We start from the raw sequence: 19,167 nt of genomic DNA on the forward strand, positions 1-19,167 counted from the left end.
GGACCTTTCAGTTCTTAGGTGCAATAGTCACGAGCGATTGTTAAAGTAATTAAATTAATATGAAATGCGTATTCAACATTGACACAAAATACATAATTTTTATCACCAAAAGGTTCTGTAATTACAATTTCGCCAATGTACAATAACTTTATAAAACCCTTATTGGATGCTTGGAAAGGTTTGTACTACTGATGCACTGTTGGAAGCTTTCCAAAACCGCGAAAAATCAACATGGTAAAATTTTAGAAACTTTTATTTTTGTATGAAAATGGAATTTTATTTATTTACAGAATGAAAATTTCCTTTAAAATTTTCATAAAATATCCGAGAACTTATCGAACTTTTTAGAAACTTGAAACTTACACGTGTGTAGTTTGTAATTTATAATAACAAAACACCCATGCAAACCGCGCAACTCATCGATTGGCAACATCGCCCCAATTCCACAAACCATAATGGCGGATTATTGCAACTTGCAACCATAAACCGCCCACGCTGCGCATTAGGCGTTGTCGGTTGTCGGTCTTTGTGTTTTACCTAAAAAACCGACCAAGTGCGAGTCGGACTCGTGCACTAAGGGTGCCGTACCATTACGCAAAAACGACAAAAAAATCACGTTTATTGTATGGGAGTTTTTTAAACAGAATAAAATAAATACTTAAATATTTATTTTATTATGTTTTTAGTATTTGTTGTTATAGCGGCAACAGAAATACATCATCTGTGAAAATTTCAACTGTCTAGCTATCGCGGTTCATGAGATACAGCCTAAAAAGGTCCCCGTCCCTGTAGTTAGGACAACTTGTTTATACAAAACTCTTGTCTGAGTGTGATCAAGATCCGGACCGAATTTTTAGTAATTTTCTTAGCATTGTTTTCGAAAACAACGTTTTTCTATATACATACTCTATCCGGCACAACTATTTTTGATCACCACAAACATCAACACTCTTAACTGTCAATCGGTGGACCTTACGCCTTATGCCTTGTCAGTTAATAGTGTGGGCGATGGTACAGTCGCCATCAGATATATCGGCACGGCCGAGGTGCTCAAAATATCTGAACACGCACCTAGCGCCGTGACAATAAAGGCGTGTTCAGATATTTGTGAGCACCTTGGCCGCTCCGATATATCTGATGGCGCCTGTACCTAAACACACAACTCTTATAATGTACTTACGTATGTATAACCAGATTTTTAACAGAACACAAATTTAACAGAATGATATACTTAACAAATTACAATTGTATATAATATGGGTTCTGTAACAACGTTAAACGTGTGTGTATTTTTTTAAATTATTTATCGTGTTATTTATAAACGCGCTATAAGTCTTAACGTAAAAATAAATTGACTAATTGAGTCTGGTAAAGTTTTAAGTTTACATTAAGCTAATTTTACGGTTTAAGGGCCAGTTGCACCAACCACAGTTGACAGATTGATCAACATCACTCAGCAGAGAACTATCAAAATTTCCATACAATAAAATTTAGCGAACTCTATAACGGTGACAGACGGTTTGGTGCAACCGACCCTAAGTCGTGTTTTTAGGGTCAGAATTCTTTTCGTTGTCTTGTATTTTGTCCCCAAAAATGTGACGGAGTGGAGAGGCGTTTAGTATGGGGTGAAATTTAGCTTTTAATTTTTTTCAAGGGAATTATAATCTACAATTAGAAAGACATGCAATAGCATTCAAATTTTTTTTATTTAATTTGATAAAATACAATAATAGAAGCGTGACAGAGTGGTCAGAAATAAGACAACGAAAAGAATTTTGAGCCTTAGCCACTCGCGCGACATGTTATTAGCTTAATGTTAGTATGTCTCACGACAGTTTAAATTTGATAAAGTTTTACCTAATATGTTCCCGTAAGGTGTTATTATGTATATTAAAATTACCAAAATTAATGTATATTAAACTTTAAATTGACACCTACCTATAAATTTATAATGTGTTTATCAAATAATTTAACAAAATGTTATTTTTAAATAGGTTATTAATAATTTTATATTTTTGTACTGTGTCCTATAACTCTCATGTTTGGCAATCTGCTGTAGATGTAAGTTGGTTAAATAAACAAAATAAATAAATTATCCGGGACATGGCATATATTAAAGCGACAAATTTGTCCTACGTTCGAACTAGATTTATTTGAGTTTTTTGCAATGGCGGTATCTACTTAATGGTTCGAATTTAAAATGCCACTGTTTAATTGCATACGTAAATCCGTAAAACCCTTTTAAAGCCATGTCTTTAGTAGTACACGGCATTGTTTTGGTTTCGCCAATAATAAATATGCCAGACGTAGCTTCGAATAAGTGCTCTGTCAAAGCACAGAATACCGACCAAATAAGAAAAGAAATACAAAAATTTAACGGTAATAATTAATGGTGTAAAGCCATTTTTAAAACAAGCTTTTATTTAATCTTTCATATTATGTATGTGGTCATAAATCGTGAGACTTCGACTGTGCTGATTAGAGTTAAAAAAATTGATCTCGAAAGAAATGCAAAAAAATTACTAAAAATTGGGTCAGCATCCTTATCACTTATCATACATAATCAAGAGGTTCATGTAGTTTTTAGTGTTCCGTGCAAAACTTTGTTTTGACAAAAGGAACACTTATGGGATCACTTCGGTCTTGCAAATCAGTTAAATCCGTTTTTCTCAGAGACCATTTCACGTAGATACCTAAAATTTGAAACAGTTATAGCAATTACCACCACTAATATTGTAAATAAGTCAAAATCGCTTATTTCTTATTTTAGGGGGAAGTTTAGGGGATTGAGAGGGGTAACCAGTTTTTTTTTAATAAATTCATATTGGAGTTTTGAATGATTCACGGTTAGTTTCACTAGACTTATATTGACCGGAATATAGACCGTGATTACCTTTTGTATTATTTTTGTATCGGGAGCCCACAAATAATACAAAAGGTAATCACGGTCTATATCCCGGTCAATATAAGTCTAGTGAAATTCATATTGATACATTACTCGGTACATATGATATTATAGAAGTATTATCACGAGATTTTCCGCTGCATATGAGTGCATAAGTTAATAGTCCGAATGTTAGGTTGGATTTATGTAGCTTACATTTATATCATATGTAAAATCAACCCTAATGAAGTAAAGGAAAATGTAATACGTGTAGTATCAGACTGTCAAAGATAAGGCTGAGGACTCTGACAAAGACATAGCTTAAACAGTGTATTCTATATACTTAACCATAAATTTTAACTAGGCGTAGGTTTCAGTGATATAAATGATTTGGTAAGAAATTGATTATTTCGTAATTATTTATCTATATAGTTTTCATAACACGATTTTAGCACGACAACTAAATGTAATTGTAAAATAACTATGTATATTAATATTAAGTAAGCAGCAGAAGAGGCAATTTCAAGAGAATACCTATTCTATTCTATATCTACATGTATATGTATATGTATATATCTATATGTATATAAAAATAAGTATATTATTTACTATACCTTGAGGCCTCACATTAACAAAGGAAAAACAAAAAGCGACGCGAACAGGTACATCCTTAGCAATTGTTATGTTTTCAGCTTCAATACAGTGGTCACCTAGCTCTTTTTATTTGCACCAAAATTAATTTACATACAACAGTGAAGAAAAAGTGAACTTTCTGCACCGTTTGTGTACGCCGCCGGGCGATAAATAAAATCCCTGCCTCTTTAGGGTAACAATTGCTCTATTTACAATTCTAAAGAATGGTCGCACTGTCGCTTTGCTTGAGCAAAAATGGGGTAAAATGAATAAGGTCTCAGATAAGGAGCCCAATTCTGTTTGAAAAACTTGATATGGTTTTCATTTTGTCTTTATACCTGTCGCGCCCGCGCCGAATAACCATCATTCGGCGCGACAGGTACAAAAACAAAACTCAAGTCTATTTTGGGTGTTTAAATTAAAAAAAAAATAGAAATTTGTTTTACCGTATTTTTGTTAATTAAATATTACATTCCTAAATAAATTAGTGTGTTAAACACTCGAAAATTGTCTACAAACATTATATGTGACAGCTACTTCATAAAAAAAATTCATAGGGACCAACATTAGACATGATAGCTAGGCATCTGACCAATAATGTGAGCGAGATGCCTGGGGGCCTAGTCAAAATAATAATTGTACATCGACAAACTCCGAACGAAAAAAAATGTATCAGGATGACAGATGCCACGTGACTATTTCCATACATTATTTAAGTTTCGATGGGTGTTTTCTATCAACAATTGTCTTTTCTTCGGGTAGTCACACAAAATCTCTGTTTTGACATTTTGCTGGGACGTCAGTTAGCCACCACGACCAGTGAAACCTGTGTCGAAACGTCGGTAAATAAAGGCAACAAAATAAACTCGCGATAGACCCGATTATAAATGTGATTTAACTGTCATCCTGGCTAGGAAGGACTCATGATTGCATTAGGTAAACACCGATCAGCGCTAGAGGTTCACGCGGAATGGCGCTCTCTTTGACTCAATGTCATATCAAAATAGGATGAAAACTACAACAAAATGTTGAACCTGAATCGGCTTCAAGAAATGTTATCTCGAAAGCGAGTGAAACTAAAGATTTATGGAATCAAATGCGATTCACGCCTTAGATCGCCTAGTTTGCTTGCCATCTGAATTCTTATCTTATACTGGTTGAGTTGACATTTTAGATATTAAGATAATCTGCAATGACACTTTCTAAAGCACATTCCTTAACATTTTAGAGTATAAAGTAGGTATAGTCTGTCCGTTTTTCTAAGATCAAGTACGCCATAGTAAATGTATGACAAACCTGTGTTAGAAATCGGACAGGCTATAAGTATAAATTGCAGAGTATTTCATATTTATTTAGTTCGTGATTACTGTTTTTTAAGCAAATAATGTTAATTTACAGGTAAGGCTTCCTCTAGAATCACTATCTATTTAAAAAAAAAACCGTATTAAAATCCATTGCGTAGTTTCAAAGATCTAAGAATACATAGGGAGAGACAGACAGCAGGAAGCGACTTTGTTTTATACTATGTAGTGATACCTAGTCTATAACGGCATACTTGAATTTATTTTTTATTTCCAGGGGATATGGGGATATGGTTTTTTTAGTCAGACCTAATTATTAATATATTTAATACAGACCTAATTAATTAAATATGTTTCGTTTACTAACGATAATTACAAAAAGAAAAAAAAGTGATATATTACTTAATAAACTCCTCTATGACTGATAATTGAACGATGTCAACAAACTAATAAAAACAGTATTCAAGTTAGTCAACTCTCTAACAACTTCTACAGTTAATTGTAAATACACGAGAAAACTTAATGGCACTAATTTGTACAAGAAATTAATCAATAAACGCAAACCTTACTCTAACGACGTCAGTTTCTCCAATAAAATGAAGAGACCTAAGGAACACGATACAAACAGCAACACAATTAATTGTCCATCGGTGGATCTTATGCCTCTTATAATAAGGTTCACGAACTGTCAGTTAACAATGTGGGCGATGGTACATTCAACAGATTCACATAAAATTAACGCTAAACTCTGTGAGGAAACCAAGCATTTCCCTATCCTATAAGGAGGAGGACACACGAGCCGGCGAGGCGTACGCGACCAAGCAAATTAAAAATTATGTTATCACTTCACACTCGTATTACGCTAATCTTCTTCTTCAGGTGCCTCTCCAACTAGTAATTTTTTTAACTCTTTGAATATTCTACAAAATTCTTAAATTGATTGCAGGCAGATTCGACTGTCCAATTCAAAAACACTGGGTTGGGCAAGTCGAATCGGTTTGGCAATATGTCAAGTGATTGTGTTTTTAAAATTTATAATATTAATGTAATTTAATTTAATGTATTTATATTTTTAATGTAATTAGATCTAATTTAATTAACTTATAAATTTTGAATGTAAAGTAATGGAATTTAATGGATGTGTAATTTTTAATCAAATGTTATTGAATTGAAGCTAATTTATTTATAATTTTAATTTTAATTAATTTATTTTACAATTTATGTGTGTTTAGTAATATATTTTTAAGAACTGTAAACTAACAAAATATGGGCCGACAGACCTGAAATAAAGATTTTCAATTTCAACTCAATTTCAATATTAGACTATCTGGTGGAAATCAAGGTCTATGTCCGCCACGTTACTGCGCTGTATGTGAATAGATAAAACAATTTTCATATACTGATCTTAGATTGATGCCATACGATACGATGCGTAATATATTTTTTCTTATCATACATCGTAGCGCTGTACGCGGCGTACAATCTCAAGAAATGAGGATAAATTTCACGCTAATTGTTTAGCTTTTAACTTACAAGTGAGCTTCCCTGTTTAAATAAAAAAAAACGGCCAAGTGCGAGTCGGACTCGCGCACCGAGGGTTCCGTACTTTTTAGTATTTGTTGTTATAGCGGCAACAGAAATACATCATCTGTGAAAATTTCAACTGTCTAGCTATCACGGTTCATGAGATACAGCCTGGTGACAGACAGACAGACGGACAGACGGACAGCGGAGTCTTAGTAATAGGGTCCAGTTTTTACCCTTCAGTCCTTTTGTCCAGTACAGAACCCTAAAAATACCAACTTTTTGTTTATTATATGTTAGAAACTATACGATTAGGTCTAGTCTACCTTTTAATAAGTAGTAGTCCGTATATAAGCACAAACCAAAAAATAATTGAATATTAGTTTCCTATTTTTTATCACTCGTAAATTAGCCTCATGCATGAAGTTTATATTTGAACGAAATATGTTTTATTCGGATGTTTGTTACCGTTATATCATGTTACAAATGCATTTCCGTTTTTAAATTACCATTTAATTACTTAAAATTATAAATAAAAAGTACAAAAATTTGCCCGCGAAAAGCTAGTGAGCGAAACGCTCGAAACGCCACGTGACGTCACGCGTTCGACAGATTAGTGTCATTAGTAGCAAACGTCAGTTGGGCCGCCCAACGTGTGACGTCATCACGCTCTGTCGAATTCGCGCCAAAAATTATGAGCGTTTCAACCGCTCAAAAACTTTCAACATTTTAAATATTTTTTAATAAAATAATGTTAAGGTTTACAAAAGTATTTTTATCATTTCCGGTGTTCCAACGATATAAATTATGAATCCAAAAATAAAAATAAATTCATGCATGGAGCTAATTGTGTGTCCCACCCCTAACCCAGAAGGTGTATAAGCATTAGGATAATCGAGCTTGCGCCTTGTACGCCTAATTATTAGCGGGTGCAATGTCGGGTCTTTATTGTTAGTATATCTAATTAGAGTGCCCTTAGGGCGGTTTTCGTGTAAGCATCAGATACGAAACTTCCTGGTTGGGTGTCGTTTGGTTACAAGGGATTAATGTATTGTTATATAGTTTGTAAGGTTTTAAACGTTGTAAGTCTCTGTGTTTATTTTAACTACAACATATATTTGTTGTTAGGGTTCCGTACCAAAAAGGTACAAAAGGAACCCTTATGGTGCGACTCTGTCCGTCTGTCTATGTCTGACTGTCACATTGCTAAATATCTCGAGAACTACTTAAACTATCAATTTGAAATTTGGAATAGTCATGAAGAACGCTAACCCAAACACATTGGAAGTGTAATCATTTTTTTTATTAAACATCATCATCATCATGATGTCAGCCGATAGACGTCCACTGCTGGACATAGGCCTCCCCCAAGGCTCGCCACTCCGACCGATCCTGTGCCGCTCGCAACCACCGAATTCCCGCGACCTTCACCAGGTCGTCGCTCCACCTCGTTGGAGGTCTACCGGCAGTTGTTAAACTCGGCTTGACCTAATGATATATTGTATTAAATCGCAAAAGTAGACAAGTTAACAGTAGAAAATTTTATTAATTTTACATTTTGTCATTTTAAATACCAACAACATTATCTGACCGTAAAGATTAGCAATTTTAATAAAAAAACTTCCGTGAGACACACGTGTGTTTGTGTGTTTTCGACTTAAAACACGTGAGTGATCCGTTATTAATATATTTAACATTATCTGATTTAGTTACCCACAAGTTTTTTGGAAAAGACTTCCAAAAAACTTCGCTTGTTTTGTTTGGAGCTTTCTATCGAGAAAATTCAAAATCTGTCTCTAATCCTGTATTTGTTCGTGCGTTGTTATTTTTTTTATCTCTAATGTGTATTGTGTGTCGGACCCCTAACTGGTATCCCTAATTGGAGTGCCTTTAGGATGGTTTTCGTGTGAGCATCTGATGGTAAGCTTCCTGGTTGTATGGCGATAGTTGTCGTTTGGTTACATGGGATAAATGGATTGTTAATAAAGATTTGGAACGTTTTATGTTTCTGTCTTTATTGTATAGTAACTCAATAATAAATGTAATCATCGTACATTTGTCTGTCTCTAATCCTGTATTTATTCGTGCGTTGTTTTTTTTTATCACTAATGTGTATTGTGTGTCGGACCCCTAACTGGTATCCCTAATTGGAGTGCCTTTAGGATGGTTTTCGTGTGAGCATCTGATGGTAAGCTTCCTGGTTGTATGGCGATAGTTGTCGTTTGGTTACATGGGATAAATGGATTGTTAATAAAGATTTGGAACGTTTTATGTTTCTGTCTTTATTGTATAGTAACTCAATAATAAATGTAATCATCGTACATTTGTCTGTCTCTAATCCTGTATTTATTCGTGCGTTGTTTTTTTCTATCACTAATGTGTACTGTGTGTCGGACCCCTAACTGGTATCCCTAATTGGAGTGCCTTTAGGATGGTTTTCGTGTGAGCATCTGATAGTAAGCTTCCTGGTTGTGTGGCGATAGTTGTCGTTTGGTTACATGGGATAAATGGATTGTTAAAGACTATAAAACTCCCGTGAGACTCAAACATATTAGATTATTTTAAACCGGGTCACTCACGTATTATTAAGTCGAATAGCTCGACATGTTTCGGTCCAATTTACGAGGACCGTCTTCACGGAGACACGACACGTCTTCACTGGTCGAGGGCGCGGCGTGTACTGCGGGCCGGGCGAGTCGGGCTTTGGCCCGCAGTACACGCCGCGCCCTCGACCAGTGAAGACGTGTCGTGTCTCCGTGAAGACGGTCCTCGTAAATTGGACCGAAACATGTCGAGCTATTCGACTTAATAATACGTGAGTGACCCGGTTTAAAATAATCTAATAGGATTGTTAAGGTTTGAAATGTTTTATGTTTCTGTCTTTATTGTATAGTAACTCAATAATAAATGTAATCATCGTACATTTGTTGTTTTATTGTTGAACTCTTCTCTCCCGTCGTGACATAACATTATGTTAAATCGCAAAAATAGACCAGTAATACAGTTTTTTTTATATTTTGATTTAAGGTACCGACAATAACGCTTTTGGATATAAAATTATCTATTTTAAGTACCTAAAGGTTTACTGTACCAAGAATACATTTACTTGGGCCAAATAGTCTCTTTCCAGGCACGACAGGACAGGGAGGTCGCAAGACGAACCGGAAGTGCCTGGAAGGGCTATTGGTCTATGAAGGAGCAAATGAAGGGAGATTTCCCTATATCTTTAAAAAGAAAGCTCATGGAAATGTGCATTCTTCCCATCCTGACCTACGGAGCACAGACTTGGTCTTTGACAAAAGTTCAGAAATTCACCCTTAAGGTTTGCCAGCGCGCCATGGAGCGTAGTATTCTCGGCGTGAAGTTGACTGATCGACTCAAAAACACTTACGCTCCAAAACTCAAATATAGCTGACGTAGTTGAAACGGCCGCCAAGCTGAAGTGCGACTGGGCGAGACACGTATGCCGTATGTATGATTTGTGGGCTAAATTAACAACCAATTGGGTCCCACATCAAACCCGGGGTCGCGGCAAAAGGGCGTTGGCGAGATGACCTTGACGCCTTGGACAGGAACTGGTGGGAGACGGGTCAAGATCGGGATACGTGGAAAGGGGGACTTTGCCCAGCAGTGGGACACTCTAGGCTCATATAAAAAAGAAGGTTTACTGGAATTTATAACTTTATAGCGAGAAGAATTTCAAAATTTGCAATTTGCAATTTGCGAGCATGTGCACTTTATAATGATAATAACATTGTACAAAATGTAGACATATTTAATTGTACCATAGGCTCAATAAAATTTTTATTCAGGACTAGTATGTAAATCTAGCCGCGATCTGTCAATATCTAAAAGTGTTAATATACCTATTATGTCATGTTTGTCGATACCTATTCGCAAATTCTGTGTAACCTTTTACTAATCTGCTGAACTTAAGCCAAGATAGGTACTTTTTCGTGCTATATATAAAGATATGTTTAATAAAAATGGAAACTATAGGTCTAGACTAAGAGAAGAAACTGTAACAATATTTTATGTATGACCGTTTGTTTCATATAAAAAAAAAAAAAAAATTGTCTTTAATCCTGTTTTATTTTTATATTATGTGTATTGTGTGTCGTACCCCTAATTGGTCTATCTAAATGGAGTGGCTTTAGGGCGTATTCGTGTGAGCATCTGATAGGACACTAAACTTCCTAGTTTGGTGGCGATAGGAGTGTCGTTCGCGTACAAGGGATAAATTAGTGTTAATTAGAATTCCAGTCCTTTGAGCCCTTTGCTTTAATACTGGACTGTGAAATGATCCATTTATAAAGTGGAATAAAAAACGATACTCGATTTTATTACTTGTACATTTTTGATAGTTGTTACCTAATTAATGTCAGTTATATGTTATCTATGAACTTACACGGAACGCGTTGATATCTTATGTATGTAGGTACGTACCTGTCAGAACACACAAGATAAATTTAAAAATACAAGTCATCATCATCTTCCTCGCGTTATCCCGGCATTTTGCCACGGCTCATGGGAGGCTCGGGTCCGCTTGACAACTAATCCTAAGAATTGGCGTAGGCACTAGTTTTTACGAAAGCGATTGCCATCTGACCTTCCAACCCAGAGGGGGAAACTAGGCCTTGTTAGGATTAGTCCGGTTTCCTCATGTTTTCCTTCACCGAAAAGCGACTGGTATAAATATCAAATGATATTCCGTACATAAGTTCCGAAAAACTCTTTGGTACGAGCCGGGGGTTTGAACCCGCGACCTCCGGATTGAAAGTCGCACGCTCTTACCGCTAGGCCACCAGCGCTTCTCACAACACACAAACATACAAGTATATCTCGTAATTAGTGAAAAGAACATCCTTATAAATATAGCAAGAAATAAATCCGAATGAATAAATATGCATATACCGATACCCTGTAACTAAATGACACTCCTAGCAAAAACTGACCAACTTATGTTTTCTAATTTTTTTTTACGTTCTGTACAGTACTAATGCTAGGCGACATTTAGATAAAATGAAAAAAGGTTCTATTGGTTAAATTTTTAAGTTAGGTATAAGATAGAATGGATCCTTGAAGTTAAATCAATTTATTTCTTAAAACCCTCTGTTGTCGATTTTCCCTTATTAAATACATTAAAACGTCCTATTCATATATTTTAAGTCTATACAGTCTAGCTCTGTCCTTAAATCCCTTAATACTATGAAATAAATAAAAGGCGCTCTGTGAAGGTGCGCAGGCGCAGCGCAGATGTGATCGACATGCCATGTCTGCGCGCATAATGACACGGAAGTCTTCGTAGATCATCGAAGCTAGGGCTGGCCTAGGTGGTGTAGTGTTTATTACGTAAAAGCTTTTTAAAAGTTGCAATGCATTAACCCATTCAGCGCTAATCACGACACGTTGTCGTTTCACCTCAACAAAACATTTTCGCTACATACCGGGAAACCCATGTTATCGGCTACGACGTAGCGCTACGATCGTAGCTCAGCGGTAAATGTGTAAAAAAATTGGGGAAAATCTGAAATTCTAATAACACAACTTCCGTGAGACACAGATATATAAAATGTATCAAAAAGGGTTACTAGTTCACATGTATGCCAAATGGGCAAGCTGATGAACCTCTATGACATTTGTAAGACCTATGTACCTAGTCGGCTCATAAGTTCTGTCACTGGCCTTTAAAATTTAAATTTGGAACTCCTAAAACAAAAACCGTTCTGCATTTGAATTTCGAATCTTTATTAAATATTTGAGTAGTATAATTTTGCAATTTTCTGTTTTCTTCAACATGGAGTGGACGCTTAAAGATAGCCGTACCGCAATAATTGCACTATATCGTTGTGGTCACTCGCCGACTAAAATTTTTAAGCTACTTGAAAATTTAAAATTCTCTCTAAGATTTGTGTATCGTACCATAGAAAGATACAGTGAGGTCTCTAGTTTAAATGACAAGAAAAGAAGCGGTCGTCCGCGTACAGCTAGGACTCCAGCGGTTGTACAAGCAATTAGGGCACGCATTGCCAGAAATCCCGCTAGAAAACAAAAAGTTATGGCCCTCCAGATGGGTTTGAGCAAAAACACGGTGAAAAGAGTGCTTAATCAAGACCTGAGACTTCGTGCTTATAAACGAAAAACTGGCGATCTTCTCAATGGTCGGCTTAAAGCTTTAAGGCTTAAAAGATCTAAAGCTTTATTGAAGAAGTACGCTAAAAATAAGCACCGTTGTATACTGTTTTCGGACGAGAAAATTTTTGACATAGAAGAAAACTGTAATAAACAAAATGATAGAGTGTACGCTCGCAATAGTAAAGAAGCGTCTAATAGCATTCCCCGTATTCAAAGAGGTCATCACCCTTCATCTGTGATGGTTTGGCTGGGAGTTTCTTATGCGGGCGTCACTAGTATGCATTTTTGTGAGAAAGGAGTAAAAACTAGTGCCAAAGTGTACCAAGACACGGTGTTGACTAATATTGTGAAACCACTATCCCATACGATGTTTCTAAACCAGCATTGGGTTTTCCAGCAGGACCCTGCTCCAGCCCATAAGGCAAAGTCTACACAAGCCTTGCTCGCCTCCAATAAAATCGACTTTATACGGCATGAAGATTGGCCCTCCTCTAGCCCAGATCTTAATCCTTTAGACTATAAAATATGGCAGTATTTAGAGGAAAAGGTGTGCTCAAAACCTCATGCAAATCTAGACTCGCTGAAAAAATCTCTTGCTACGGCAGTGGCCAATATCGACATGAAAGTGGTGCGTGAATCCATTGACGACTGGCCACGAAGACTTCAAGCCTGTGTAGATAATTATGGCGGTCATTTTGAATAAATGTTATACATTTAGATTCTCTAGTTTATAAGCTTTCAAACGCTGTACAAATTATACGGAATAAACTTAAACTTTTGATTTTATTTGATACTATGTATATGACAGAACTTATGAGCCGACTAGGTACAGCAATGACAATAAAGAAATCTTATCTTATCTTGGCCCGCCAACGCGTGCTCCCGTTGAAACTATTAACCCTTAAATGCATATTGTTGCCAAATGTATAAAAAGCAATAATGATGCATAATTAATTATAATACGCTTAATTAATTAATTATATTACATTAATTAATTTAATCATGCATTTAAGGTTTAATAACTAAATTTTGAGTTGTCTCCTCATGTTAGTTGGTAGAATTGACATTTAAATGATGATTTTGAATGATAAATATTTAATGATATTCATTTGGATTTGATTTGGTTTGATATTGTTTGATAATTTAGAGTTAATATTTTCTTTCGTTAAAAATTTTGTGTTTCACTCGGGGGAAAAATTTGTTTAACCCTCGCAACACTCAAGTTCCATTTTTCGAACCACTCGCTACGCTCATGGTTCTTTCGCTTGCTCCCGAGTAATACCCGATACCCGTATCAATATTCGCACGACCGGTTAAACAACAACTTTGCCCCCTTGTAAAATAAACAACTAGTAACTTGTAACATTTAAAACTTTCGCGTTTTGAACACATATTAAATCACATTTACAATCGGGTCTATCGCGAATTTATTTTGTTACCTTATTTACCGACGTTTCGACGCAGGTTTCACTGGTCGTGGTCGCGGCTAAGCTAACTGACGTTGACGTCCCAGCAAAGATAGATATAACTCCGTAATAGATGTTTACAGTCTAAGGAAAAAACGTGCCTCGAAAATCAAGAAAATTTGATTCTCGTTCAGAGGGCGCCACTAGTTTTGGCGCACTGTCGTATAGATGGCGTTGACTGTTTCGTTTGTTATTTAACAATTTTAACGCATATCAGTGAAAGAACATGGGTCAAAATCATAAAAATAATTAATGCAAATAAAAAAAAATCATTTATCCATATTTAAATACATTTTATCGTATTTTTATAAATATTTATTTTTAGTTTTAAAGTGTGTCGACAGATGGCAGTGAATTTACTGGGGTTACAAAATTTACTATGACAATACCGCTCTAGTATAAGTTACTCTATGGTCCCAGCAAAACGTCGAAATAGAAAACGTCGGTAAATAAAGGTAACAAAATAAATTCGCGATAAACCCGATTGTAAATGTGATTTTAATATACAGTAACTTGTTTCAAATAAAATCAAGGTTCAAGATCAAATATACAAGTTAGGAAATTACATAACTAACCTTGAGGTCGCACTCAGTGAAAACCACACGGTACTCCAGATCGTGATAATTGTGAAACAATTGTATAACCCGCACCAACCTGACGTGGTCGATGCGAGCCGATAACTTGACAGTTGATATAAAAGTCGTGAGATACACGCACGTAACTTAATAACATAATTAAATTCTTGAATCTTGCGTAAGGTGTTCTCTGTAGCGCATTTTTTTTGTAGAAAATAAAGTGTTTTTTTAAAACTTGACATATGAAAAAAAATCCGGCCAAGTGCGAGTCGGACTCGCGCACGAAGGGATCCGTACCATTACGCAAAAAACGGCAAAAATAATCACGTTTGTTGTATGTGAGCCCCACTTAAATATTTATTTTATTCTGTTTTTAGTATTTATTGTTATAGCGGCAACAGAAATACATCATTTGTGAATATTTCAACTGTCTAGTCCGTACCATTACGCAAAAAACGGCAAAAAAATCACGTTTGTTGTATGTCAGCCCCACTGAAATATTTATTTTATTCTGTTTTTAGTATTTATTGTTATAGCGGCAACAGAAATACATCATTTGTGAAAATTTCAACTGTCTAGTTATCACAGTTCATGAGATACAGCCTTGTGACAGACGGACTGATAGCGAAGTCTTAGTAATAGCGTCCCGTTTTTACCCTTTGGGTACGTAACCCTAAAAAATTCAAAAATAATATCATTTTGTATTTAAATTACGAGTAGTATCCTTACTTTCAATAAAAAAATACCTGCTGCTAACTACCTATAGAAAACATCACATCTAATCCGATACGTTTAAGTTAAATTATAATCTAATAATTTAAATTTCTATTAAATTATAGAAAAGATATTAAATTATAGAAAGAAGAACAAGAACTTGTTAAAGAGATTTCAATTAAAAAATACGCCTAAAAACGAAACGTATGGAATTGTTCGTAGAAAAAATTAAATCAGAATATTATAAATATTCTGTGTTTAAATTGGATTCAAGAGAAGATGGACTACACCTGACGCACTTTAACACTTGACTTATGGCTCGATATTTCAGATCACGTCAGTCAAAAATTATCGATTCCTTAAGCAATCGATGCATAATCGAACAGTTATCGATTCGCACGCACGTTTGCCTAATTGTTGCGCAGTTTAGTAGCTCATGCTCGCAAGACTTTCACCGTATGCACGATCATTATGATCGTAATTATCACACGCATAAGTATATTGTTGTGTGAGAGTACGGAAAGCTGGGCTGCCGTAGATCTAATAGATGTATCAATTGGAGTGTAAAAGAGTCGTGTAGATAAAATACCGTGAGAAGTAGAGGAGCAAAAGTCTGAAATTCGATGCTGGGCTCTAAGGCGGCAGCTGAGCGTACTCACTATAGCCGCTATGTATATTTTTATTTGTTTACTATATGTATAAGTACACTATAGTACACTCAAACCACAAATTGAGGATGGCTCATTCTAGCGAGTGAACTGAGCGATTCACAATACACACTTAAAGAGTAGTAGTAGTACAAAGGATTTGCCATACTAGATGCGTTCTGAGGGCAGCGGTCAAACTTTAACTTCAAAGGTTGCTGTCAATATTGTTCATACATAATGCGGGTTTGACCTGACCGCTGACCGCAGAACGCATCCAGTATGGCAAATCCTTAAGACAAGTAGTTTCGGTAATATCTGAGTCCTTGCTCCTCAATTATCATCCGTCTTTGTTCAGCTTAATATCAAAGTAAATGCAAGCAGACGAGCTGTCTTTTAGAAATTGCTCAGCAACACCATAATATTCTCGTATTTTTTATACCCCTTGCCATCTAGACCTACAAAAACTGCGTAACATATCAGTAATCTAACCCAGCCTATTTACGAGCTCTCTCTTAATCTCATGAACAGGTGAAACTGACGGCCGACCTTGCGAAGTCGCACGCCTGGCTGCGCCTGAGTCGCACAATTCACTCCAACACTAGCATTGAAAATGTTGATATGTATTCGTTGAGCAATTAGTCAAGAGCCTTAAGATTTGAAGACCACAAAGACATGTACTTATAAGGAAAATTAAGGAGATATAGAAAAACACAGTAAGGAAGAAACATCTTTGAAACAACGTGATCAAAGTGAAGACAAAATAAAGAAAAATAATTACATACCTAAGTAATCGAGCAAAATAATCAAGATATGAGCTTGGTATTGAGTTAAAGTCATTTTTGAAAACGCGTAGCATACAAATAATAAAGATAACGAAGAAAAAAATGGTACAAAAGTAAAAAAAGAAAAAATCAGTACAATTAATACAAGAGATACAGAAGAGAACCATCAACATTGTATACTGCCACTACGAGAGCTAAAAAAATGGTATAAAAGTAAAATAAGAAAAAAATCTATACAATGAATACAAAAGATACAGAAGAGAACTTAGAAAACCATCAACATTGTATACTGGAGCTAGGAGAGCTTTCTATGAATATGTTACCGACTCTAAAAATTATAATTTTTATCCTTTAACGAGGAATAGCAAGAAAAGTTCTAATGAATTAAAACCAAACAGCTAAAGATCTTTCAATAATTTGACGAAGAATTGTCTCGACCCAATTGCCTAATAGGTGCACTTTAAAAAACACCGACCCAAATTGCCTGATACATATTTACTAAAATAAAAATAAAAAACAAAATTCAAAATTGTTTATTGCTTTCAAAAACTTTACAAATATTACAGTGGCTGCTACCTCCTTTTAAGTTATTTACAAAATAACCTGTGCTAGGAGGATTTACTAAGATGTTCTTAAAACTAATAAGTCTAAATTAACGATGACAGCTGTACCAAACAAACACGACTATCATCCTCACGAATGCCATTCGTATTCGAACCTCCATATCAACCAATATGATATTGCCGATAACTTTATCAAATCACGACAACGTGACTACGACTAGGGCAGGCAATGCGGGCAAATGGTTCGTGAGTTGCACAATGACAATTAAAATCGTTGCGAAATAATTAAATGGAGCGGTATGCAAGTGGGATTATGAAGAACATGTGGTCATGGATTGTAGTCTGTCTTTTGAGAATAAGCTAAAGGCGAAGTTGATTTCTGACGCGCTATACTCGGTAGATGATTTTCTTCGGCCCCCTGAGACCACATGATTGCTTGCCCAAGCTCCAAGTAAATAGGAGCTATAATAATAATTAAAATATAATAAAATAAATTTTGACCCAAAAATAATGATGTGCCCTAGATAATTATGTAATATTTAATTCAAAATATAATAAAATGCTGTTCCCATTAGCTGTAAGTATTGTATTGACATGTAAAATATTTACTTATATTTTATCAATAAAAGATTGATTGATTGATTGATTAAATTTAAGGTACGAGTAAGTTTGATCGTTCTGGATCGATCGACGAAGGACTGGTGTACAATACTGATCAATAACTCCTGAGTTCCAGAAGCAATTGAATTATTTTGTTTTTAATTTTAGAACCTCCCATTATTCATTAAAGAAATTATGTGTACTAGGTACAATTATTTGTGGAAACAAGCCTGAAATATGACGGAATAAAATGCGGTTATTTACTAGTAGAAAAGTATATTTGTGAGTGCTGCTGAGGAGAAAAACTAACTGAAATATGAATTTATTTGTAAAGAAGATCATTTAGCATAGCAGATGCTAAGATGAAGTATATGCCTATTTACGAGTATAGAAGAAAAATATAATTTTAGGATATCTTTACATAAATTGACTAAGCCCCACAGTAAGCTCAAGAAGGATTGAAATTGTGTAGAATAAATTATCAAAGAGAAGAAAAATTCATATTATTGTAGTTATATCAAAAGGTGTCGTAATTGTAAATATAAACGAATAGTCACCACCAAAAATAACTTACCAAAATAACAAATAAAACTAAAACACCATTTTAGCAATCTAAAACGTTCTAAACCTACCCACAGCGACAATGAAACAAATTAACCGTAGCGAAAAATTAATTACAAAACAATTGAACTTGCATAAACGCAGCGATTTAGACCACAATTAATAACCAGCTGTTAACCCGTTATAAATTAACTAAAGACACAATGAGATAAGAAAAGTAGGCCAACTAAAGCCACGTGCCAGATTAGCCTATTAACTTATTCTACTTTTAGTCGAATAAAGTCGCAAGTGTTAAGGTTGCATTGACACATACGCCCTTAAGGAATAAGTCGAGTAATATATACCGTATATAGTTCATTTTGCAATTCAATACTAAGTCGTTTTAAAATAAACTGTATCAGTTATAAAGCTAGCATAAGGCGTTTCGTAATACTTACCTAATGATTTGTTACAGTTTTGGAGAAATCTCCTTTGTTTAGCCGAGGATCCTAGCCTTCTTAGGTAATAATGGTATTTATCATGTCAATAGGTGTGGTGTATGTGAATAATTAGAATTTGGCGACAGTAATGGCTTTAGCTTTACTTTGTATTCACAAAGACAGTCATTATGGACTTAAAACTATAATCGGCGCCGATGAATATATGCATCATCTGAATAGTGAAATTTTAGTCTTAAATGTTGTTTTTTTTTCTCCTCGACTAATATCATGTCACAATTAGAACGACACAACTCTCACAATAGTCACAATCACAACAGCAAAGGAGTAAAGTCAGAAGTACCA

General features: G+C 35.2%; 1 protein-coding gene across 4 annotated transcripts in view; it reads right to left on the minus strand.

Moving 5' to 3' along the window:
• Nucleotides 1–19,167, minus strand: part of LOC134755650 (uncharacterized) — a 276,948-nt gene that overhangs the window by 73,927 nt on the left and 183,854 nt on the right. The window lies entirely within an intron of this gene.

Source organism: Cydia strobilella, chromosome 3 (genome assembly GCF_947568885.1).
Source record: "Cydia strobilella chromosome 3, ilCydStro3.1, whole genome shotgun sequence".
Classification (NCBI taxonomy): Eukaryota; Metazoa; Arthropoda; class Insecta; order Lepidoptera; family Tortricidae; genus Cydia; species Cydia strobilella.